At 37.4% G+C, this 27,191-nt stretch overlaps 1 non-coding gene across 1 annotated transcript; it reads right to left on the reverse strand.

Moving 5' to 3' along the window:
- Positions 1-19,366: 19,366 nt before the first annotated feature.
- LOC114010062 (U1 spliceosomal RNA) lies at positions 19,367-19,530 on the reverse strand. Its single transcript, XR_003551451.1, has one exon. It is a non-coding gene; the product is annotated as a U1 spliceosomal RNA (small nuclear RNA).
- Between the last annotated feature and the right edge of the window lie 7,661 nt (positions 19,531-27,191).

Here is a 27,191-nt window from a genome sequence, read left to right on the forward strand (position 1 = left end):
AATTCAATAGCATTAAATAATCAATGAGAGAGATGACAAGATACCACAAGTCAGCATTCAGAAACTTAGAAATATACAACAACAACAAAAGGTTGTGAAGTAAGAGTTGACAGTATCCAGGCAATAATTGAAATAAGAATACGTTATCTCAAAGAGTAAATCAAAATCAGAGCATGCCAAGGAGATCACCTTTGATGAGGTGCAGGACAAATGTTAAGTCAGGGAAATCTCAGCTGTACTGATGGGTCCATGACTATAAACCACTACCAACACTTGGCAGAGTTTTTCCTTAAATTGGACAGCATCTTTTCTATAACTGCTTGTTCAGGTAGGATGGGGTAGACTGAGATTCCAAAAGTCCCACAAAAAGTGATAAGAAAAGGTAGCTACACTACAAAAATCCTATTAGAAATCTGTGGAGAAGAGTCTTTTCCAGGTGGTTGTCAACCTGCGTGTCCCCTGAGAAGTGATTGGTGGTGCTGGGGACAGGCTCAGATTCCAGTTTGTTCTCAGCACAGGGATGAAAACCTTCTCGCCATGTCACTCTCTTCCCAGCTAGAGCACATACCCCAAGGCAAAAACCTCTAACCAATTAAAAAATAAATAAAGAAAGAATAGAAGTTGGTTTATAGCTGACTCAGATTTGGGAGCTAGCAAAGACTTTAAAATATTTTTTTTAAAAAAATCTTCTATCGGGGGGACCAGCAGTTAGCATCATGGCTATGTCGCTGGCGGTTCTCATCCCAGACTCGGTGACTTAAAACTCACACCGGGTGCGTGTGCGTGTGTGCCCAAGATCCCGAGAGGAGAATGGAGGAGAAGGGATTGCGGCGTGACCATCCCCCCGGGAGGTGATTTCTCGCTTTCTGTCTCTCTGTCTCTCTCTGTCTGTCTGGCGAGCGCACACACCCTATAGCAAAAACCTCTGAAAATGGAAAGAAAAAAGGAAAAACCGATTTAAAAAGAGAGAGAGATAATCAGAGAGAAAAATAGCCTCTCCAGTTCGCCTTGCAGTGTCCTTCCTGTGTCCTTTACTGGCAAAACCCAGCTTTGTGCCACTTGGACAGGAGAAAGGTCACAGTTTCTACGTCCAGTGAGGCAAAGCGGGGCAAAGAAAGGTGAATTGGGAGGCAAGAATCAATACTTGGGTAACCGACAGAGTATGTATGACTGAACATGACAATCATAACTGATGGTTCTTATTTTCAAAAGAACAATGCATTTAGGTTCATATATTTCAGGTTAAGGTTTTCTTTATTTTATTTTTATTATTATGGTCAAATGGGTCATTTTCTAAAAGCACAGCTATTCTTCTCATAAGCCTGTCTTCAAGCAACAGAGAAATAAACTAGCTGGAGCAAAATGAGTGAGTGAGTAAATAACATAATTAATTTAAATTCCTTTTTTGTCTCACATAATTAAATTTTAGGCCGAACAAGAATGAAATTCGTCAAAAGGATGATCATCATGGAAATCTGTATCTCGCATCTCTTTAACATATTTTCTTTATTTTCTCAGGCAGACAGAAAGCGAGAAATCACCCCCCCCCCAAGGGAGTGTGGCCACACCACAATCCCTCCTCCTCCATTCTTCTCATGGGATCTTGGGCACCCATGCCAACGCACCTGGCATGAGTTTAAGCCACCAGGTCCAGGACTTGAATCACGGTCAACTGCATGAGAGTCCAGCGACATAGCCATTATGCCAACTGCTGGTCCCTAATGTGTCTTAAATTAACTGATGAGGTGTGCTCCCGGGTCCAAAGGAGCCCAGCACTGTGATTCTGGTTAGGTCATGTGAATGTTTGTGACTCACAACCAAGACAAAGGACAGAACTAGTCACTGAAGAGTGTTATGAGCCGTTTATTCATACACAGTCTGAGCCTAATAGAAACATTATAAAAAGAAAAATAATTACATATATTGTTATTGAATATAATTCACATTTACCAAAGTAACACAATTTTTTAAACATCCTTAAAAAAAAATCTTGGGGGGACCAGCAGTTAGCGTAATGGCTATGTCACTGGACTCCCATGTAGTCGACCGCGGGTCATGTTCCAGACCCACTGGCTTAAAACTCACGCCGGGCGCGTGTGCGTGCGTGCCCAAGATCCCGAGAGGAGCATGGAGGAGAAGGGATTGTGGCGTGGCCATCCCCCCTGGGGGGTGATTTCTCACTTTCTGTCTCTCTGTCTCTCTCTGTCTGTCTGTCTGGCGAGTGCACGCGCCCTATAGCAAAAACCTCTCTCTCTCTCTAAATCTTGGGGGAGAATAATAACGGGGTTGATATAAGAAACTGCCTAGGGGAGGAGATGGAGATGAATGAGATCACATGATCAGGGCTATAAGAGTGAGCATAAATTAGTGGAATAGATCACCAGGCGGTGTATCAGAGCAGAATTAAAAATGCTGGAAATTCAATGCATCCTTCCAAAAAAAAGTCACCTAGTAAAACCATTACTGAATGTCACAACAAGCTTAATGTTAAAGGTTGAAGAAGGTAGAGAGACCTATATTTCTACTTGACAAAATGAATATACTTTAAAATTGGAATAAGTGTACAGATTATATATGAAGACAAATTTAAAAATTACTAAGAAATATAATAAAAAATGGTGTACAGTTTTCTTCAGTGGCTACTCTATATATCTCTTGGAATGCTAAATATACACGTACACATAAAACAAACTATTATATTATAGACTTTAACAAATGGTATTAATATATGAAAGTCCATTCAAAGAAACAAAGAACAATTCTATTTCTGGGCTAGGGGTCAGAAAATCTTTCGTAATAGTGAATACATATAATATTGACTAAAGCTTTATGTGAAAGAAATTTTTGAGAATATGGTCGAGAGAAAAATTTAGAGGCCAAATGTCATGCAATGAATAAAGTCACCGTTTGGGGGCCAGCAGGTGGTGTGGTGATTGAGGCGTGGGACTCCCACATGGCTGACCACGATCCAAGCCACCAAGTCCTGCTGGCTTGCTTTTTCACTCTTTCTCTCTCTCTCTCTCTCTCTGGTGAGTGCACGTACCTGTAGCAAATTAAAAATAATAATAATGATGATAATAATGATAAATAAAATTAAATAATTATTTTAACAGTAAAATAAAATCAAAATTTACTTACAGTGGATCTGATCATTTGTACGGGTCCATTGCTGAGCTTAGAAGATTTCCAGTGGAACAAAAAGAGCAGAGATTGGGAATCAACTATGAAAGAAGGTTAGGTCAGAGATCACCACATAAACCCAAAACTCTGAGAAAGTAAGTTCCTCAACATTTGAGTTAGGAAAAAAATGACATTTATAAAAATTTCACTTTAGATTTAGGTCAAATAGAAAGAACTAATAAAAGAGATCAGAGAGAAGTAAATTTACCCATGATAATTTCTAAGCACAAGTTTGGTAAACACAGATTTGGAGCAATAATTCCCGATATAAGTATTGAATAAAAAAGTATATATTAATTTAAACTCATGAAGTATCATTTCCAGAGAAATAAACATGAAAAATCTGAGTCACAAAAAATTGCCTACTTTTAATGTTCAAAGGGCCATGAAGTTGAAACAAAACAAAGTAAAAATGAAATAAATAAAATAGAAGAAAAAATTTGTCGAAAGGAATCATTAGGAGAGGAAATCAAGAAATGAGCCCTCCTGTCTGCAAAGCTGGGAGATCTGGAATTAGCACGTGCAGAGCACAAAATAGGTAAGTCGATTTTTTTAAAAAGAAAAAAAGCATGAGGGGCTGGCCCCACAGCCAAGTGGCTAAGGAAGTAGGATCCCACAAGGCCAACTACAGTTCGCATCCTGGTCCTTGTGGGTTGAAAAACACACAGGGGACATGTCTATGTGGACCCAAAGTTCTGACAGGATGGAGAAGGGATTCTGATATGACCACACCCTACTAGAAGGGGTGCTTTCTCCCTTTTTCTCTGTCTGATGAGCATATGTGTCCTCTAGTAATTAAAAAACAAGAAAAGAAAAAGAGCATTTAATGTCTAAGAAAAGCACTTGAAACTAGCTAGATCAACTAAGCTGATTCTTTTTATTTTTTGAAGAATTATTTTATTTAACATTTTAAGTTATTTTAACTTGACCAGAGAGAGATAGACAGAGAGAGGGAGAGAGAAAGTGAGAGAGCAAGCTGCCAGGTCTGGGACTTGAACTGCAGTCAGCCATGTGGGAATCCAGCACCCCTAATTACCACACTACCTACTGATGCTTAAGCTGATTCTTAAAAGGAACCAAATAAAAATGATAAAAAGGAAACATACAATTATTTTTAATAGAAATGTGTGTGGGGGGGTATTTAAACAACTGAATAGAAAATTAGCAAACTAGATATCTGAATGGTGGTGAAGAAAGATGAATTGAAGACTATCTGAACAAGGAAACTGTGAGAGACATAAAGTATAGAAGACATATGTATGTGTGTGTGTGTGTGTGTATATATATATGAACGTAAAATATAAAATTTCATACATATATGAATATACAATATAGCATATTATATATGAATATATTATATAAAATATACATATGTTAATATATAATATAAAATTCCTTTGAATAGAGTGGCATCTTGCAATTGTAATGAGTGTGAAGCTTACACAGTAGAAGAAAAAGTCAGAAAATGAATACATTTTAAGCAGGACACATTGAGACAAGAACTAGACATGTCCAGGTAGTGACACAGTGGTTAACACAGCTGGGCCCACATGGGAAAGGTCCTGCACTCACTTCCCCATGTGATCACCCTGAGCACATGAGGTGCCTATGACTCAGATGGTTGATACAGGGAGTGGATCACGGCATGAAGACCCTGTTAGCGACCTCTCTGTCCCTCTTTCTGTCTCTCTTACCTAGAAGAAATAAGTAAATAAGTTTTAAGAAGCAAACAAACAATAAAAGGAAATCTACACTTAAGACCTCATCATGAAACTTCAGAACAATAAAGATAACTAAACACTATTAGAAAAACCAAAAAGAAAACAATAAGCTATTGGCCATGGAAGAATGTCACTTTAGCTAGTTATGGAATTATGCATTGGTGGTTATTTTCTCTCAACATTTTAAAGATATGATTCACTTACTCTAACTTCAACATCTCCCAAACACTGACTATTAATCTGTTAGTCGTTTTGAATCTTTTCTGCTCTATTCTATGGAAAATTCTGTTTCTAACCATAATCCGTTCTTCTTGTTCTTAAATTGGCTTTAACTTCCTTATAGACATGGTAGTTATATAAAGGTATGGATTTTTTAAAATAATTTTTCCTTATTGGATTTATTTGGCTCCTTAAATCTGTGGATTTATTTCTTTATTAGTTTTTAAACATCTGTTTCCCCCCCACACCCCAAATATTACTTGTGTCACCTGTATCTCCTTCCCTTGGATTCCAACTAAATGTATACTAGACTTTTTTTCTGCATCTTCTAAATTTATTACATTCTCATCTGTATTTACAATTTTATTGTCCCCTATTCTTCATTCTGGATATTTTCTTCTACTCTATCTTCCGATACACTCATTCTTGATTAAGCTATGTCCAATCTACCACCAAACTATTGACTTCTAATTTCAGTCACTGAAATACTCAGTTAAGAGTTTTTTCCCAGGGGTTCTTTTGAAAAGTATTAAAGTCTGGTCTTTTATTTCCATAAGCATATTAATCATATTCATTTTATAGTGTGTGTATGCTAGTCTGCTATAGCACTGGTCCATATTTTGTGCTGTCTCTTGCCTAAGTTTCTTTGATTATATGTTAGATAGTTTATTTGAAAAATAAAATACTTACAGAATACATTTAAATGTAAAACATGTTTTTTTTTTAAACAGAAATTATTTATGTATCTTTTTGGATGGCACTTGTCTATACCCATCACTTTAATTCAACTTCACATCTTGAGATTTTCTAAGTAGGAACAATGACTTCAAGTGTGACTGAAGTCCCTTACGAGTGCTCATTTACTTCTGATTTGTTCTTACTGTATTCGGGGTCCCCAAAATTCATTCCTTTTGCCCTATTAGCTGTCAAATCTCCCTAGTCTCTGTTAGCCTTTTGTGGGACACCCAAATAATCTCCTTGACAAAAGATGTCCCCATTACTGCTAATAAATTTCTTAAGTATCTGTCTCTTTATATACTGTGGTCAGTAATTTTCCACCACTTTTATTACCTATTACTTTAAAAGATTTTTTAAAAAGGTTTTTGTCCCATATTTTTAAGTTGTTTTCAGTGAAATGTGTTTCTAAAACTACTGAATTTATCATTATTGAAAGTCAAAGACCTCTCTTAATATCACTGCAGTATTTTTTAAGGGTACCTAATTATTTAAAGCTCAGTATTCACTTTTACAATAAACTTATCATATTTATTTATTTATCTTGGAGAGAGTTTTGCTATGGGGCATGTGCACTTGCCAGAGAGACAGAAATTGAGAAATCGCTCTGTAGAGGGGATGACCAAGCCACAGTCCCTTCTCCTCTACTCTGCTCTTGGGATTGTGGGTATGCACACACACGCACCCAGCATGACTTTCAAACCACAGGTCTGGGATTCGAACCACAGTCAGCCACAAAGAAGTATGGTGCCTTAACCACTACAACAGCTGTTGGTCCCATAATCATCATTTTTATACAGAAGAAGTTGACTCAAGTCACTTCAAAAGCCTGGCAAAGTATGCAAGATTCTGTATTAAATACTAAGTTTAACACTCAATTAAGGAAGACTACAGTAATAAAAATGTATTAATCAAAGGAACTCAAAGCATCACTTACTGGCATATAATACAAAAGAAATGTAAGTCAGTATTAAAAGTAATGGCATATTGTTACAAAACTTAAGTCAAGCAATAGGATCTTCCCTAGTCAATGTAAAGTTCTTTTTTTAATCAGCTTTGCAAAGCACTTGAAATACTGTTACAGTTCAAGATTTTGTTCAACAGTTTTTTGGTTGATTTAACTCTGCTGTGTTATAAATGAACTCAATTAAAGAAGACTATTAATTGTTGTATTTGTGCCATTTTATTTACTAGGAATTACCAAAGCCAGTGCAACACTGAAGACATTTCCTCCAAGCAGCTGGTCATAGAGAAGAATTGCTCCCTGAAGGACCATAAAATTCTTCCCTTTGACAGCCAAGCAGAAAAGGTGAGAACAAAATAAACAGCACTGCTAACAGGACCTGTCACCATGATGAATGCTGATGAGCAGTAATTAATGTGGGTTCTTTCAACCAAAGCCCGGAGGTCTAAGCTGATGCCCACGAACTGCAGGGTGGGGAGGCAGGAAGAAGAACCAAAGAGTGAAGGAACCAGACATTGTTAAGAAATCAGGAAGCAATAATCTTAAAGCTGTATAAATGGCCATCCTTAGACAACCCTTTCTTGGAATCCTGCAAAAGTTTTCCAAGTTTTGGTTTTCTCCAGTGGATTTCATATGATTTAGAATTTCATCCCTAACTTTCTTTTTGTTCTTGTATAAATTCTTCTCTAAAGATAGGATGCGTAGTTATTTTAAGAGAACTGTTAGGTTCTTGTTTTCTAACTTTTAAACTAATTACTGTTTAAAGTCCTTTGCTAGGATGTTCATTTCCAAAATGCAAGGAAAAGGTTATCTGTAGGGGGTTGGTTGGGGGGAGAGGAAGAGGAGGAGAGGCCTGAATGAGGAGGTACAAAGATGCCATGCACAGTCAAGCACAGCCTTTTCCGGGAATAGTCAGGAAGATCCTGGGTACCCACCCAGCTGGTACAGAAATTGCCTGCCACTGTCTAACTTCAACTGAATCCTCTTCAGGTCATTGCAAGTCTAAAGAAAGCTGAGCTATAAAACCTTTCAAATAAAATAATTGCCTCATTCTTTCTGAGAGTCCATAATTGGAATAATAATCTTTCAGAGGCCCTTAATGCACGGTCATGGGATTTTCTGAGCCTTATCTTTGCTTTCTGGTTTGGAATCCACTGTTTCTGTCTACCAGCATCCAGTTTTAAAGGACGCTGAGTTTCTTGGATCTAAAATTCTGCTACTGCCACTTACCGTGTTCCATCTTCAGGCAGGATCTTTGCATATTTCTTCCTCTGCAGAAGTGAACTGACTCCTTATTACGGTTGATTTGCAACAAGGGAGAACGGGTTCCACCACTTCCGTAAGAAAACGATCATTTTAGATAGAACCCTGACATCACTAAATGTTTTATTAAATTAGCCTGGGGTTGTAGAAGGAGCATGAACAATTCGGCAACTGTGTGCACATCTTTATTTTATCAATATGTGATCTTAAAAGTTAGCCATTTTGGGCAATTCCACACTGAACCGTTGATCAGTTTTAAAGCAAAGCTGATTTGTTGCCTGGGCAGGGCAATCAACAAAACATGGCATGTCCTTTGACTTTGTGTATGTGTTTACGTGTGTCTCTGTGTATTGTACTATTTTGTAGACAATGGGATATTTAGAATTATACAACCGAATATTTTTTTAGTTCAGGTTTATTTTTCTGTTGTACTTAAACTTCTATTTTATTTATTTATTTATTTAAAAATTTGTTAGAAAGTGCATGTGCTCACCAGCGAGACTGAGAAAGAAGGAAAGTTAGAAATCCACAACCCACCTCCAAGAAAGATGGCCATGCCACAATCCCTTCTCCATTCTCTGCTTGGGATTTTTGAGCATGCACACACACATCGAGTATTTTTTAAGCCATTGGGCCCTGGATTCAAACTGCTGATTTGGCTATGGGGATACAATTGTCTTAACCATCTCACCACCTGCTAGCCTTTATTTTATAATTATTTTTTTGGATCAATAATACAGAAAATGATTTATAGTATCCCATTTCAACATCTGTTTCCACCATTCTCTCACTGGTTGTTTTAATCTATTGCTTTCTCTAAATTCAGAATTATTTTGTCTATAATGTTGTTTGTGATCTGAACTTCTAATATTAACATTCTTGCTCAAAGAATTTTTCCTTTAAACATATATACTATTTTGTTCCTGTCTCAAAAAGTATCTATTTTATTTCATGTTTTAGTATTACTATTTTTTTTCTATTATTTTATATACTCATGGTGTCTCATTTAATAACGTGAAAAGTAGATGGCTTTTAACACATATGAAGGGATTTCAGCTTTATTAAAAAGTGGAATTAAATGATAAAAAATATAAATCTTATTTTTCAACACAGACTCCATCAAGTTCAAGATGCTTTTGTAAGCAATGATACTAGCCATTTAGTTGACCCCTAAAAAATTGAGGGTCCTGATCATGCCAATGTAGACCTTGTTATATTGTTAACTAAAGAAAAATGGGCATCCTTAATTTTTTTTTTAAGCTTAAGAAATAGAAAAAAGTCAAAAGGCACCTAATCAGTAAGGTAGAGGCCTGATGATTTCCTTCCATATCTGCCACAAAACTGCTTTTGTACTTTTGCTAGTTACTATTATTATTATTTTCCATAGGTAGTAGAGAGAAAGAGAGAAAAACGGAGAGAGGGAAAGTGTTAAATCATCCTGCAAGGTGTGGGGTGGCCATTTCACAATCTCTTCTCCTCCATTCTCCTCCTGGGATTAAAGGCATGCATGCCCAGCCTGATTCTCAAGCCACCAGGTTCAGGACTTGAACCAAGGTCAACTATGTGGAGTCCAGCGCCTTAATGACTACACCAACTGCTGGCCGCAATTGCTCTTGTTTGATAAGTCAAATGAGCAGGAGCATTATCGTGGTATGGAAGGACTCTCTGGAGAATCTTTCTCAGGCATATTTCTGCTAAAGCGTAAGTTAACTTTTCAAATCGCTCTAATAACCAGACATTATCATTCTTCCCCCCGCTGAAAGTCAACAAGCAAAATATCTTGAGCATCCAAAAAAGCTATTGCCATGACTTTTTCTCTTGACTGATCTGCTTTTGCTTTGACTGCATCATTTCCACCTCTTGGTAGCCATTGAGTTCATTCTGCTTTGTTTTCAAAATCATATTGGTAAAGCCCTGTGCCACCTCCTATTATAGTTCTTTAAAGAAATGCTTCCGGGTGCCAGCAGGTGGTGGAGTGTTTATGTTACTGGACTCCCACATGGCTGAGTGCAGTCTGAGTCCTGGACCCAGTGGCTTGAGATTCACGCAAGGCTCATGTGAGTGGGAGGAGAATGGAGGAGAAGGGATTGCGGCATGGCCATCGCCCCCCCTCCAACACACACACGGCCGAGGTGGTTTCTCACTTTCCCTTTCACTGTTTCTCTGTTTCCAACAAGCGCATCATGTCTATGTCAAAAATCTATGAAAAGAAAAGAAAGAGAGAGAGAGAAACAATAAATACTTCTGTTTTTCTGTATCTCGATTCTGCTTGGTTAAAACTTCCATTGAAAGCTCTGATCTCATCTGCAGCTGATCTTGGTGAGATAGTTTTGGTGACCATCTAGTAGAAAGTTGGCTCAACTATAATGCATCAATCAGAATTGCATGGACTGAGCCAGTTGAGATGTTTATGGTGAGGGACTCTTGTTTCTACTGTGACATATTGGTTCTCTTCAGTTAGGGCATGCACAAGCTCGACTCCTCCCACCCCCACATTGATGTGGATAATCTGCTACTGCAGGTGTCATTTTGAACATCGTAGTTTCTCTTCTTATAATGAGTAACCCATTTGTAAACTGCCAATTTCCTTAGAGGATTGTCCCCATAAACTTGTAAAGCATCAATGATTTATCATCCTTCTACTTAAGCTTTACCACAAACTCGATGTATTTTTTTGCTTCAATTTTAGTAGAATTCATGTTTCTCACATAGGAGCCCCTTTCAAACTGATGTCAAATCCTTAATACCTCAAACTAGATCCTATTCAGACGTGTTGTCCCAAATTAGTACAATTTTGTTATCCATTTATTTATTTTAGAGAGATTTTTGCTGTAAGATGTGTGTACTCCCCGGAGAGACAGAGAGACATGAAGCAAGAAATCACTCCCCAGGAGGAATGGCCATACTGCAATCCCTTCTCCTCCATTCTCTTGGGATTTTGGACATGCATACACACACGACCGGCATGTGTTTCAAGCCATCAGGTCCAAAACTTGAACCACAGTTAGTCATGTGGGAGTCCAGCAACAAAACCTTCATAACAACTGCTATTCCCACTACAATTTTATCTTGGTATAAATGTTTTAAAAAATCTTTTTCATGCTATGCATTTCCATGAACTGTTTGAATACCCTTCCTCATATTCTGCATTCAATATTAAATGTGTACCAAAATACAACAAGTTTGTAGTAATCATCTGAAAGTTACTTTTCATTTCTTTATGCTATGGAAGCATGCCATAATGCCCATTCTAATTTTAGTTTTTATTTCCCTTGTTTATTTGACTGTAAATTGCTTAGAGGACTATTCAGTCTTGCTGTCTTTGGTAAACAGGTCTATGGATATACTCGCTTCCTAAATGCATCTCTGCCTAGTAATCCTTCCTACTGACAAGGTATTACAGGCTATGAAGTATACATAGCATATTTTCAGACATCTATTAGAATATGCTCCCCTAAAAAGGACCTATTTCATTTCCTGCTAAGAATCTTCAGTTTGCATTTTATTTCTGAATAACATGAGGCAGTCAATAGTATGGGGTTAGGTCTCTTGATTTGAAAAGCACATGCAGCCTACACATCTCTGCCTATATTGTTACTAAACTTCAGTTTCACCCCTCTTTAACTGTGGCATTCCATATTTGAAGTGACCTATATAAACTCCAGCTTTATTTCTGGGAATTGATTTTCTAGGATGTTAACAATGGAAATAAAAGGATGTAATGGCTGTGACCATCCTAAAAAAAATTCTTAGTTGGTTTCAGTGGGCGAGAGGGAGGCAGGGGGAACTGTTGAAGCTGAGTATCTTTGAGGTGCAGAGAGATAAGTGAACTTGAGAATAAGAGAATAACTCACTGCTGTGTTCTGGCCTATCCTCTTTGTTCTACTATTTCCTTAAGTGCCTACAGATAGCCTGGTTCCTGGCCTATTTTACAGTGTAGACTTTGAGCCTACGGTGCGCATAACAGCTTGGTCCCTTCTCCATGTGACTTGGATAAGTGAGCTCACCTCTCCCTACCACAACTTTTCTATCTACAAAATAAAATCAATAGCAAGCCACAGCGATGTAGCAGTAGTACTGCACCATTCCTTGATGCCAAACACACTTGGGAGGCTCTCGTGTTCATGTGTGGAGGTCTCTTTGTACACGGCTGGTGCACATACGTGTGCCCATGAACCCGGCTGACTTAAGTCAGGGAAGATCAAAGCATGAAGACACTGCTATGGTGCCTGCCTGTCTCTTTCCTGCTTTCTCTCTACGACTCTCTCTCCCTTGGCAGAAATCTATAAATAAACTTTCAAAGAATAAGTGTATAGTGATGTCTCGCTCATGAAGTTTATAAAGTCACTACTGAAAGGTGAGATAATAGTTGTAAAATCTTTAGAGCAGCTTCAACACAAAAAAAATTCTGAATTTCTTGTATTTTTTTGTGTATTACAAACATTTCTTATACTTATATCACTCAACACTGTCAATTCATCCTAACAAGGTACAATCAGATTTTTATAGCAGCATTTAAAACTAAACTGCACATAGGCGTTTAATAAATGTGCTCATTTTGAACACAGTATATAGTATTTATGTCAATATATGTGTAGATCTTTTAGATATTTATTGAATTGTTTGCCAAGCAAAATTCCTGAAACAATAGGAATTTTAAAACAATGAGTCCTTTTCGGGTTATAGCACTCAAGATAGTAACATTTTTCTTGCTTCTCTCTGCAGTAGATCTTCCTAAGCATAACATTGTTTTAAGTGAAGCACACAGATTGGAGCTACCCAGGTGAGAATGCATGGACTAACATGTTGTACCTAGATTTCCAGCACATATTGTAAATAAAGACATTCTCAGGAGAGTTCATAATATCATTTAAACATCATTAGTACAATTAAATATCGTTTGCCACTTTTTTTTTTTTTTTCCAAAAAGTAAGCAGGCACTATCGTAACTGGCTTCTAATTCCTCATATATGCTATTTTTTAAACTATGTCATGTAAAATTTATGTGCATGCAAAACCTTTTACTAATTAGCTTGAAAAAAATCTTTGAAGTGTTATTTCTTACGGTTGATATGGGACAGTTATTCTGTTCAATCAAGTTTTCCTAAACTCTCTTAAAGTCTTCTTTAAAGTAAACTTTTCCAAATGGTTTTTGGTTCCTTTGTTTCCTAATCAAACCGCTAATGAGAGTTTTCTCTTAATAGTTCTGTAAATCCTGTTGAATGCATATAATGTCAACTCTGTTTATTCAGATGAGTCCTGTTCAATTTATTTTAAAAATCTAAAGTCGTTCAATTATTAATGGTGTCTATATTTGCAAATCAGTTTAGCCATTCTGATGAAATTTGCTAGTCGTTAACCTGTTACTAAATGTGTGTTTGACAGAATTGCTCAGTGAATCTTTTTTATGGAGATCACAGTCAGAAAGACGTTTGCATCTAAGGAGAGTTCATAATATCATTTAAACATCATTAGTACAATTAAATATCGTTTGCCACTTTTTTTTTTTTCCAAAAAGTAAGCAGGCACTATCGTAACTGGCTTCTAATTCCTCATATATGCTATTTTTTAAACTATGTCATGTAAAATTTATGTGCATGCAAAACCTTTTACTAATTAGCTTGAAAAAAATCTTTGAAGTGTTATTTCTTACGGTTGATATGGGACAGTTATTCTGTTCAATCAAGTTTTCCTAAACTCTCTTAAAGTCTTCTTTAAAGTAAACTTTTCCAAATGGTTTTTGGTTCCTTTGTTTCCTAATCAAACCGCTAATGAGAGTTTTCTCTTAATAGTTCTGTAAATCCTGTTGAATGCATATAATGTCAACTCTGTTTATTCAGATGAGTCCTGTTCAATTTATTTTAAAAATCTAAAGTCGTTCAATTATTAATGGTGTCTATATTTGCAAATCAGTTTAGCCATTCTGATGAAATTTGCTAGTCGTTAACCTGTTACTAAATGTGTGTTTGACAGAATTGCTCAGTGAATCTTTTTTATGGAGATCACAGTCAGAAAGACGTTTGCATCTATCTTGTGTACGTGACTAACTTTGTTGGGTAAGTTCCAGTATTGATTTAATTTTTCATTTTCTTATTTTTTTCTCTTAAAGATAGATTAGTTTTTTTTTTAGTATGAATACTGATTGAATAAATTCATTTACTAATCATGGCCATTACCAAGTCCAAAGTTGCCAGTAAAAATTAGCTTATAAATAACTTGCTAATACTTTCTAAGTGCATACTTATCCTTTCTTGAAATTGGATTGTGCAAGCCAGGAAGTATTTAAAAGTAGTATTTTAAGGAAAGTGAGCTGTTGCCATGAGAAGTCAAGATGGGTGTTAGGGAGCATCCTAGAAGAGTTTTGGTGAATTGAGTGTTATCCAGAATCTGTAGTCAACCTTGTAAGTCCACAACATTTATTTTGTTAGAGCTCTGGATTGATCAGATTCAGCAAAATTGACTTACAACTAAACTGATTGTATTATAGATAAACAAGAAGACCAATTTAAAAGGAAAATGCAATTTTCAAGGGATTTGTGTCATTTGGCAAGCACTCTATTCATTGAAAAGGATGTCAACAAATACTTACCAGGTACCTACTACATGCTATGCACAGGGCGTTCAATATTTAAAAAGAAACACATGTTCCCTGCTTTCAAAGATATTTCATAATGATAGGAATATTGATAAGTATACAATAGTATTTTAGAAGACGTGCTCTGTGACATGGAAAAAAGGTTATATATTTAAGGTTTAAAAAAGTAATGAGCAGAAAGAGCCCATGGTCTGTGTTTCTACCACACAGATAGGCTTCTGAAACCATTGCATCATGAATCGGGGCTTTGCTCAGTATCACCATGTTTTTATTAGTTATTTATTTAATGGAGAGTTTTTTGCTATATATAAGGTGTGTGTGCTCACCAGAAAAACAGAGAGATTCAGAGAGGCAGAAAGCAAGAAATCACCCTCAAGGGGGATGGCCACACCGCAAACCCTTCTCCTCTGTTCTCCTCTTGGGATCTTGGGCACACATGCACACATGTCCAGTGTGATTTTAAGCCACCGGGTTCAGGACTCGAACCACAGTCGAATACATGGGAGTCCAGTGACATAGCCATTACGCCAATTGCTGGTCCCTGCTTTCATTTTATTTAAGCATAAAATACATCTCAAAGATCTCACCAATATTGAGATTCAAAAAAGAAAAAGAGAAAAGGAAAAGCTCCTTGGAGCTTAAAATAGCATTTTTCTTGCACTATATTCCAATCCTCGGATTTCTCTACATTCACTGTTTTAGAGTACTACAGGGAGTTTTCTGCATGTTCTTCTGGTTGGCCCTCTTGCCTTTACCATGGTGTCTATCATCTTGCTCCCGTCTTACTGTGCTGTGTGTGCGCGTGCATTCGTGTATGTGTTTCTGTTCATCCTGACGCCAAAATTAACAGCTTTACGAAGTATGCCACCAAGATGTGAGCATTTTGTTTTCTGTTTTCTGATATGTTAGAGTAAGTTATATCCAGGATGTCCTATTTATATTTGCAGCCATTGAATCCCGACGTCCTTGGTCACTAAACTACCCTGCTGTTGATGCTAATCCCGAGAGTATTACCTTTAGGTTAGCTTTGTGTGTACATGGAAAATATTCAGAGCTGCTGGTATTATTGTTCATGTCCTTCATTTTTAGTGTTTCATAGTTTGCCATTCAATGTATTTAACTCTTGTGTGTTTACTACTTTCTGCTGCAGTTTTTCTACCTGTGACTGAAACACAGCTTCATGGGTTTCACAGCTTTATTTTGATCATCACTCTGCATTTTAATTTCCCAGGCTCTAAAGAGCTTATTGTGCACCTCGATTTCTCTCTGCTTGCCTCTTCCTCGTGAGATTTCTCTATTCTACATGTAGCTGTGGTGAAGGTTGGCTTGTAGTAAGAGCTTTCTAGGTATTTCTAAAGTCAAGAGTAAGTTTCAAACTAAATGACAATTACTTAATATGATCATTTTTTACAAACAGATTTTAGTACTTGGAGCCCTTATTGCTTGTTGATTTTTTTCTACATCTGATCAAATTTATTGTATTGATTCATTGTTTTAAGACACTGAATACATGCTTCGCTTTCCACATTTTGCAAATCTTGGAAGCCACTTCACTGTTATCTCTGTGATGTTTTCCTGCAAATATATCTTGATATGATCTGGCAATCTTATTTTTATAATTAATGTATTGTTTATTTTGAGGGTTCATTATTATTTAATGCATTATATTTTATTTTTTATTATTTTTTACATTCTTTTACTGTTATCTTTACAATATAAAAAACGAATTTCCTTACCATGAATACAGTGTGTATTAATCAGTCCAGTCAAAGATATTACCATATACATCATCATCAGATAACTTCATTATTATGTCCGTTGAATGTTTTGCTCTTTTTTCCTTTAATTCCCCCCCACTACCCCCCAATTTCCCCATTTCCCATCCTCTTCTCACACTTCTCTAGTATCCACAGTTGCTTTAAATGCTTTTTCATATCTTCCAATCCTTCAGTTTCTGAAGTATACACAATATTATGAATTGATGACTTTCTCATGAACACTTAGTTTTATTCTAAACTAAAGCAGTGTTTTAATATAGACAGTGAGCAACAGTACCCACAGTAGATTAAGTAGAAACAATATTGTTTCCTAGAATATTGAAATGAGGCTTCCAGTTTCAAGTACACCATTTACTAACTGTGGAAGCCTTGGGAAATCCCATGACATTCTCTGAGCCCTATTTCTTCCTCTTTAAGTGGGAATGTCACTGCTGGCTTCCCACAACCCTCTGCTGTTGGATGCTGGGAATGGACAACAGATGTGGAACTATTCTTAGAAAACATAAAAATGATTGTGTTTTGCAATGATTATATGGGATTGTCAGAAAGTCATAATACATTTTTTAATAGAAAAAGTAGGTCATGACTTTTCCAACAACCCAATATTGCCAGTGAAAATGTTTGCCGGATTATGTTTTCAGATTTTTATATAATTTTTAAAGAAATATTTTGACTAACTAGAGGTAGGAAGACTGGAGTGTGAAATGTAATCTATTATATTTGCATTGAGCAGGTACAATGTTATGGCTTCCTGAACAATATCAAGAAACGGGTCTTTATGGGATCTATCTGTTCACGTATAAATTATACCTTTCTGGCCCCTAGAGTCCCTTAACTCTAGCCTTTTCTGACTTCTCAATAAGTATGCAAATAAAGAATGTATGATTAAAATTTAAGAAGCATTTTGAATAAACATTTATTCATTCATGTATTCATAAATTAAAAAGCATTTTTATGTAAAATATGCAAGAAGGTGCTCTGTTTACTACAAAGCAATATTCTAAAAACAATTTTTAATAATTTTTTAAAGTTACTTTATTATTATTTTTTATCTATTACTTATACCCTTTCCATTATTACATGATATAGTCAGTCATTAAAAAAAAAACAAATATTGGGACCAGCAGATGGCATAATGGTTATGTCACTGGATTCCTACATAGTCGACCATAGTTTGCGTTCCAGACCTGGTAGTTTAAATCTCACACTGGGCACATGTGTGTGCATGCCCAAGATCCCGAGAGGAGAGAGGAGGAGAAGGGATTGTGATGTGGCCATCCCCCAGGGGGGTGATTTCTTGATTTCTGTCTCTCTGTCTCTCTCTTTCTCTCCAGTGAGCTCATGTGCCCTATAGCAAAAATCTCACTTAAAAAAAAATAGTGGGGTGACCCTATAGCCTAGTAGTTAAGAGAACTGGATTCCACATGGCCAACAGTGCTGGTAGCTTATAAAATATGCAAGGCAAGGAATCAGCAGATGGTATCGTGGTTATGTCTTTGGAATCCCATGTAGTCCACCACGGTTTGAGTGCCAGACACAGTGACTTTCAATTCATGTGTGTATGCCCAAGATACCAAGAGGAGAATGGAGGGGAAGGGATTGCATCATGACCATCCCCCTTGCGGGGATATTTCTAGCTTTCTGTCTCTCTGTGTCTCCAGTGAGTGCACGTGCCATATTGTAAAAATTTCTCTAAAAAGAAAAAAGAAACAAGCAAATATGCTAGGCAAATCTTGACAGGATGGAGTCCCAGCAGGATGGAGAGATGGAGGAGAAGGGACTGTGGCATGACCAAGTTGCACTAGAAAGTGCTCTCTCCCTCTCTCTCTCTTTCTGTCTCTCTATCTCTCTCTATCTCTCTCTAGAAAGCACATACATCTTTGGGCCATTAAAATACAAAAGAAGAAGATATTACGTGTCTATAAATTTTCAGGCTCTGTGATAGGAGAAACATTGTCAGCATCTTCTGATATTCAAAGTGGACAAACTTTGCCTATGACACTCTCAGAATAATACCCACAAGGAACACTTGACTACACAGAATGGAAGCAAAACTGTGGTTTGCTATTCCTCTACAAGAATTTAAGTGTTTTCTACCACAAATGACATTTCTTGGCTTGAACTCTTGCATGTGCTCCCCTGTAGTCAGACCACGCCTCTAACTCTTCCTCAAGGACAGCAGCAAGGCCTTGGGCCAGAAGGCTTCTTGATCCAGAGATTTTCACAGTGACTCATGACGAAATGCAGATCTACATCAAAAGATCGACATCTTAGTCCTTCCACTCATCAGCTGTCCTTCACACAACAGCTCTCTACTTGGCTTAAAATTGTCTTATGTCTCTTCTCACAATCGTGTATTAATCTCGGTAATCTGCTTATGATTCGTCTCTTCCTTTAGAAAGCCTGTTCCCTAAGGAGGAGAACATTTTCTTTCTTGTTTGCCATTATTTTTTTATCATCAAAAATAGTCTTTGACATCTAATAAACATTCAATAAATTTTTGATGAAAGAATTTGTGAATATATAAATAAGTGAATGAATACATGAAGAAATGAAGAAAGGAATAAGAAGGTTCTATGTTATATTCTTTATTCTTGAGACATCTCCTTTTTTTTTTTTTGGAGAGGTTTTTGTTATAGGGCGCGTGCACTTGCCAGACAGATAGAGACAGAGAGACAGAAAGCGAGAAATCACCCCCCAGAGGGGATGGTCACGCTGTAATCCCTTCTCCTTCATTCTCCTCTCAGGATCTTGGGCACTCACGCACACACGCCCGGCGTGAGTTCTAAGCCACCCAGTCCGGGACGCGAACCGCGGTCGACTACGTGGGAGTCCAGCGACATAGCCATTACGCTAACTGCTGGTTCCCCAGAAACCCACAAATTCTAACATTTATAAAACAGCCAAATACCAGGGGAGAGCGCGAACACAGTCCCCCACTACCACAAATTATGCAGTCGAGTTTCCCACACTTGGGGAAATCGCAGGGGTCAGCACATCCGGAGTGCAATGGATAAGCCTCGCCCTGGGAAAACCACCTTCGTGATCATGGTATCTCCCCTGCCAGGTAAGTATAAGATGTTACTTAATCTTAAGTATTAACATGTTTTCTATGTATATTCACTGCCTCTTTAACAAAGCTTGTGCTTTAGTCCTGGTCAGTAATTGGTGGATCAAGGACTGACATGTGGATTTAGCTGTGGCGAGTTTGAAATCATCAAACCAGTCAATCCGCTTATCTGATAGAGCCGTGATCAGTGAGAACATGTAGTTATTGTTATAAGCAGGGCATGAAAACACAAAATACCATTACTTTTTTCATCTCCAAACTTTTGAGCAGGTACACCACGCCCATCTCTCTTCCTTGATGGCATTGGCAGTAAAGTTAGTTATTTGTGTCTAACACAAAATAGGATCTTAAGTTGTCAGATATGGCATTCCAAGGGTAGAAAAGCTGTATTCCAACAGACAGAACAGTCCAAAGTAAATAAATAAATAAATAAATAAATAAATAAATAAATTTTTAAAATAGCAGCTGCAGCTTTAAATTAGATACAAGAGAAAATCTTTAGCTAGCCATATGGCAATGCCAGCTATTCAATATACTTACTTTTGCCAATAAATATACACAGTTACACAATATTTTTACTTGTTTGTTTGTTTGTTTGTTTTTCAGTATATAGCTTTTATTTTTTTTTAGATTTTTGCCATGGAGTGCATTTGCTCCCCAGAGAAAAGAGGGAAAGTAAGAAATCTCCTCCAGGGGGATGATGATGGCACAATTCCTTCTCTTCTAGTCTCCTCTTGGGATTTGGGGTACGTGCATGACATGCCCTGTGTATTTCCAGCCACCCTGTCTGGGATTCAAACCACTGTCACCATGTAGGAGTCCATCACCTTAACCACCGCACCACCTGCTGGCCTCAATATGCAGCCTTTAAACCTTTCAGACTAGATGTATAGTGGAATATAATACTTTAACACATAATTTATAAATTGCTGTTGAAACTTATTTTTAATGAAATATTGTCTGTCTCACTCCAAAATCTTAGCAAATACATACAAATTGACAAATAATGTATTTGTATCAAAATTTAAAAATATAATAAATCCTTACCCTTTTTTTTTTTTTTTTAGAGAGGTTTTCTCGCTATAGGGCACGTGTGCTCGCCAGACAGAGACAGAGAGATAGAAAGTGAGAAATCACCCCCTAGGGGGGATGGTCAAGCCACAATCCCTTCTCCTCCATTCTCCTCTCAGGATCTTGGGCACACACGCACACGCGCCCTGTGTGAGTTTTAAGTCACCAGGTCTGGGACGCGAACCGCGGTCGACTACGTGGGAGTTCAGCAACATAGCCATTACGCTAACTGCTGGTTCCCATAAATCCTTACTCTGACACCATTTATTAGCATCAAATGTTAGGTTACTAAGAAAGATCAAATTAGAATTCTCCTTAAACAATGAGTACTTAAAAAATTTCAAAGTGTACTATTTTTAAAACTTTTTTTTTAATTATGAGGGAATGCATACACTCACCAGAGAGAGTGAAAGACAGAGAAACACCCCATAATGTGGCATGATCAACCTTCGATCCTTTTTCCTCCATTTCTCTGTCACATCAGAATTTGGGGCACACGTGCACATGTGCCCAGTATGTGTTTCAAGTCACTGTGGCCAGGATTCAAACCCCATTTGGGTTTCAGCTCTCTAAGCACAGGATTTAAACACTGTACAACAGGACTAACCTTTAAAATATTTTCTATAATTCTGAAATGAATGAACGTTTACATTTAAGATTCAATTTATTGTACTAGATGACATTTCAGTTATTCTCAACACATTGATTAACTGCAAAGAGAGAATTATGAACAATAATAGTAATAATTGTCCTAATTCAATTGTCAGTTATGACAATTATGCTTCTTATTCCTTCTGCAATTAGCAGATTTATGAGATCTGGCATCTAGAGGAGACTCTTTCTGTAATTGCCAAATCTTGGTCAAATTGTCAAGATTATGAAGGGTCCAAGAATTTATTCTACTTGCAAGATAACAAGTTAGCGTGCCACTTTTTTTTTTTTTTTTTCCGAGAAGTTTTCACTTTAAGGCTCATGTGCTCTCTAGGGAGAGACAGTGAGAAGGAAAGTGAGAAATCACCTCCCAAGGGGGGTGGCCGTGCCGCAATCCCTTCTCCTCCACCCTCTTCCTAGGATCTTAGGCATGCACGCCAGGCACCTAGCATAAGTTTGAAGCCACCAGGTTTAGGACTCTAACCATGGTCTGTCATGTGAGTCTAGTGACATAACTGCTATGCAATCTGCTGACCCCAGGCCTGCCACAGTTTCTTAGATGCTGCACTTTTAGTCAGGGCCAATGGATGGTTATTATTTAAAGTGATAGCAGTATCCACAGTATTCGTGCTTTCATGTACTGCTTTCTGGAGCCCAAATTTTCAGTAAGGTCCTTGACATGGGCCCCATAAGTCTTGCACACAAAGGTCACAGGACACAGGAAAAGAGCTCTGAGCTAAGAGAACCCAAGTAGTTTGCAATGGGCAGAAAGTCTGCCTCACCTTTGGTTCATGAAGATGTTCTCATTATCTCACTGGTCTGTAGACAAAACTTCCTCTTCTGCTTGGGTATAAAACTTTTCTCTTTATCTTCCAAGGTTATTTACTCTCAGAACAGCCTTGGGAATCTAATCTGGAGCAGAAGGTCTGAATGCCTCTGTTTATAAGAGGTGCAAAACAGTAGACCCACACATATATTAATACATAGTTCCTGTCTTCTTCATGCTAAAATTAAACGTGTTTACGAATTTACTTGTGTCAACCAGCCACGGTCAGAGTGATGTGGAATAACATCATTGTAAAACTCAGTGTCTTGGGGCTGGGAGGTGACTTGGTGGTTAAGGGTGCTGGACTCCCACATGGCCGACTACAGTTCGTGTCCCAGCATGTTGGCTTGCTTTCTCAATTTCTCTCTCTTGCTCTCACTCTGTCCTTTTCTGGTCAAATTAAAATAAATAAATAAATAAATAAATAGATAGATAAATAAATAAAATAAGGTTAAATAAAATAATGATTTAAAAAAAATGACTCAGTGTCTTCAAGCACCAAGTGTTTACTTCTTGCTTGTCTCCAAGAGTCTGCAAGTCCCCTTCTGCTCTTTGATTGATGTTCGCTAAGGCTGTCTGGATAGTTCAGCTTCGGGCTCTGTTGTCAATGATAGTCCCAAGTTTTTGTTGGGTGGTGATAGTCTGCTCTGGGTGTCCCCGTCTGGTCCCAGGTTGAAGTAGCAGCTATTGCCAGGAGGATCTTTGGATGACCAGAGCTCAATACCCAGCCACATTATTTAAGTGCAGTTTGACCCTTTGTCATACCTTGTTCTCCCTCATTCTGTTACTTGATGCAAATTGCACGGCCAAGCGCAAATGCATGTAGACAGGATGTATACTTCCCCAACAGAGGAAGGTGTTAAAAGATTATTTTTTAATACATTTCCAATCAATCCTAACATTTTTAAAGGTTACATTTCATTTTCAACGAAGATGATTCATCTTTTCCTTTGCTAAATATCCATGCTATAAATAGAAAGAAAGCTCGTGCAGAAGAGCCTTTCTGTGTACATACTGTTCAAATTATATGGAACCAGCAGTTAGCGTAATGGCTATGTTGCTGCACTCCCATGTAGTTGACAATGGTTCAAGTCCTGGACCTGATGGCTTAAATTCACGCTGGGCGCATGTGTGTCCAGGATCCCAAGAGGAGAATGGAGGAGAAGAGATTGTGGCATGACCATCCTCCCTGGAGGATGATTTCTCACTTTCTATCTCTCTGTCTCTCTCTTTCTGGCTAACACACATGCCCTATAGCAAAAACCTCTAAAAAAATCATTATATTACAGAACTATTTTCTCCTAATTAAGGGGAGGAAATGCTACGTATATGTCAATTAAGCTTCAACTTTCTTTGAAATCTTTACTCTGATAAGTTTATGTTTTATCTATTTATGCTCCATCCCTCAAACCTTTTTTTTCCCCTTATTTTTGTCTGTTTCCTGTTGTAGTGAGCCTATCTTTATGTTGCTTTGTTTTACATTTTAAAGGACTTCATTAGGTTTGAAGCTGTTTCATTAAGTTTTATTAACCTCATTAAGCTGAGAGAGTAACTGCCACTTTGCAGAAAAAAGTAACAGAGCCAGTCCACTGTTAGGGACAAAAGCCTATTACTGTTACTGCCCATGAAATAGCGTTAGGTTTTGTTTGTTTGTTTTTCATACAGTGAAACAGAAATTCAAGTCATATATACAGAGCACCAAATAACTTGCCAAAATGTTTTCTTCGGTCAGTTTCGCCGTACCTGTATATTGGCCGTGTTTTCACAGGTGGAGGATTTGAAGCCCAACTACATATGGCTTTTTATTTTTTGAAGAATATAACATCAAGATATTCAAAATAATTTCATTCTCATTTTGTGATTTTGAACATAAGAGTTTTCTCAGAAATTTTAAGGTATTGTAAATGCAAGTAATTCCCTAATCTTTGGTATAGTATAAGCAAAAAAAAATAATCTTTTAGGTTACACAAATGGCCCTTTTTGACACATGCATCTTGGTTCAATACCTCTCTTTAAAGATTCATATAGATCTTCATGAGCTAAAAATAATATATTATGTAATAATAATATTCCATACTCTTCCATTCTAATGGTGTCATTAGAACATGAGTTAGAATTATTTTTAAAAATTAAAAAAAGAATTGTTGGCTTCTCTAATTTTCTAAGAATTATTCTGACTCATTTAGGGGGAGTCAGTTCTCTTTAGAAACACCAGCAGGTGGCATGGTGGTTAAGGCACTGGATATTCCCATGTAGCTGAACACAGTTCGAGTCCTAAACTTGGTGGTTTGCTTTCTCACTTTCCTTCTCTCTCTTTCTGCCTTTCTCTGGTCAAATTAAAATAAGTGGATGAATAAATAAAATTCAGTAACTCTAAAAAAGAAAAAGAAGTAACAATGTGGACATGAAGGCATAAAAGTCCTTGTTCCGATTTGGATGTCTCTCTCAAATTTTACATGTTGAAAACTTAATCCCTCCCTGGTAACAGTAGTAGGAGGTGGGGTTGTTAAGAGGTGAGTAGGCTGTGCGGGCCCTGCCCTCGACAGATGATGCCGTGATGGTGGGAGTGGGTTGGTCCTCACAGCTGTGGACTCCTGAAGAAAGAATGAGTTGTGCCGCAGTTTTCTGTCTCACACACTCACTCGCCATTCTGCCATGTTATGGTGCAGAGAGACCTCCCTCAGCAGATGCTGGTGCTGCATTCTTGGACTTCTAGAACCCCTGAACAGTAAGCCGGATACTGCTCATGTTCAGAATGCACCCAGTCTGTGGTATTCGGTTATAACAGCAGAAAACTCACTCAGACCAATTCCACATTTGTAAAGCAACCAGAATTATTGCCAGAAAGGACATCAATGAAGTAAGATCTGCAGTGTCCCCCATCAGATTATCTCTCATACCACCAGATAGAACAGCTCAAGTAACCCAGGAATTATGATCTAATAAATAATACATAATACACAATGTATATATAATATATATAATATATACACATATAGGCACATGCAGTGTGCCTGTGTGTGTGTGTGCATGTGTGTGTGTACATCTGTGTGTGTGTGTGTATGTGCTACCTTCATTTCAGGGGTTTTCAGCACCCGTGCAGTTCCCTAGTACACAGATTCATTTTCATTTCACTCAGTCTTCATCTCGTGACTTTCGTCTTTGAGCGCTGTACAAATCTTTCCTAAATTCCCCTGCAAAAACCATCCCCAGCAACATGTGTTGTGCGTTTAACTATTACTTGCTTCACTTGTATGCTCTTTTTATTACTTTTTCTAAATGATAGTTTGTTAACATCTGTTGGGCACCCTGGTCCTGGACAAACAGGAGTACTGCCCATTTAAGCTCAAATGGACACTCTGGCTTTTAGATTACAGCTTACCCCGTTAAGCTAATGGAGCTGGGTAAACCTGCACATATCCTCCTCCTTAGTCTGTCTGCCCCCTTTCCTCCACACCCTCTAGAAACTTAGCAATGTCATGCTTTTGACTTTTTTTCTAATTCAACCTAATACTTTTTTTATATATACATGCATTTCAGAGTATGATAAATACAAAGAAAAACTGTTTGTCTCCTTATAAAACTAGCCTACTTTTGCATTTTTCTGATCTTTTTCTTTTAATCAATGATATATATCAATTCACTGAGCAGTTAAACTTTAAATGGGGAAAAAAAAAGCATACCTGAGGTCAGCAAAGGGCCAGATTAAATATTTTAATGGCTCTATCTTATCCCACCAATATGACTTGGTCTGGTTAATTTAGATCCCTAGGACCCATTTATTCTCAGCTGGAGAACTCTGGCCGTTCCTATAGGTCCCCGTATAACCAGCCTCTGAATGCCTCTAGGAAAGTAGCCTAATTGTGAGCTCAAACCGGTTTGACATACCAGTGGAGTCTGGGGAAACACAGTGAGTTCTGTCAAGAGCACTCCTTTTGAAGACGTATATGCACTGTAATTGAAAAACTTGAAGCAGAGTGTGAGTCTCAACCTATTAGCTGCAAAAAATAGTTATTAAAAATACTCAGGAGCTAGCAGACATCAGAATTGGAATCAGAATAACACTTTTTATTAGCTAAAAACTTTGTACAGTATTGTCAGTGTAATAGATGTTTATTTTACCTTTAAAGGCTTAATATTTTTGGAATATGCACATTTAGAATATAAAATGTTTCTAGCGTCTTTACAGATTACTGTATTTTGCCCTTCTCTAAATTCTCAAAACTTTTGGAGCTTATATTGACTGTCTTTGAAAAGTTGGATGCAATTTAGGGATCATTTAATATCTACATGTTTTCCTGAACCCATGTAAAGAAAGTATATGCCCTTCAATTGCCAATGTCATATGTATATTTTTCAGGAAGTCTACAAAGAAAAATTTGAATTAGTAAATAAATAAGTTAAACATAACCAAAAGTACATACTAGTTTTCTTTTTTTTAATCCACCACACAAACTTTTACAATTCCAATTTAAAATTTAAGAGTTGCACCCTGATAATATTGGTGGCAAATGTAATCTCTATGTTCAGATTGTTAATAAACAATTACAATGACTGGTGGTTACATTCTTATTTCCAAATACATAGAAATGCTGGATTCAACTACTAAGTTTACTCTGTAAAATCTTCGTAAAAGAAGGAAAGAATTCCAGATATCTGAAATTAATAGCTGGACCACGGCAGAGTGGTTATCAGGAGTTGTCAGTTTATCTCAAAGGGTTGAAGATCAGGTGCATTCTTTGGGACTGTGGTGATAATACCATCATGGGAACTACTGTCTAGGGCACAGGAGTGGGACTGGGGTCAAACATTTGGGTAGAAGCCAGAGGGATCTATTACACCCATGTGAAAGAACTATAAATGTCTTCCTCTGCTCCTAGCCCTATCGCCGGATGTTAGTCTGATGTGGTAGAAAGGAGTTACTCGTGAGAAATGACAAATCCAGCTTGTGTCTCAAGAAGTTGAGTCACAGGAAAGAATGATCACAGAGGTGCAAAGGGATAAAAAGCAAGTTTCATAACCAAGGGAAGAGATAGAATAGAACAAAAGAAGAACAACGCTTACCTGTAAAATATCCCAGCAGATTAAAAAAGTTATGTTGAGGGACCAGCAGATGGC

This window comes from Tupaia chinensis, unplaced genomic scaffold (genome assembly GCF_000334495.1).
Source record: "Tupaia chinensis unplaced genomic scaffold, TupChi_1.0 Scaffold000702_1, whole genome shotgun sequence".
Classification (NCBI taxonomy): Eukaryota; Metazoa; Chordata; class Mammalia; order Scandentia; family Tupaiidae; genus Tupaia; species Tupaia belangeri.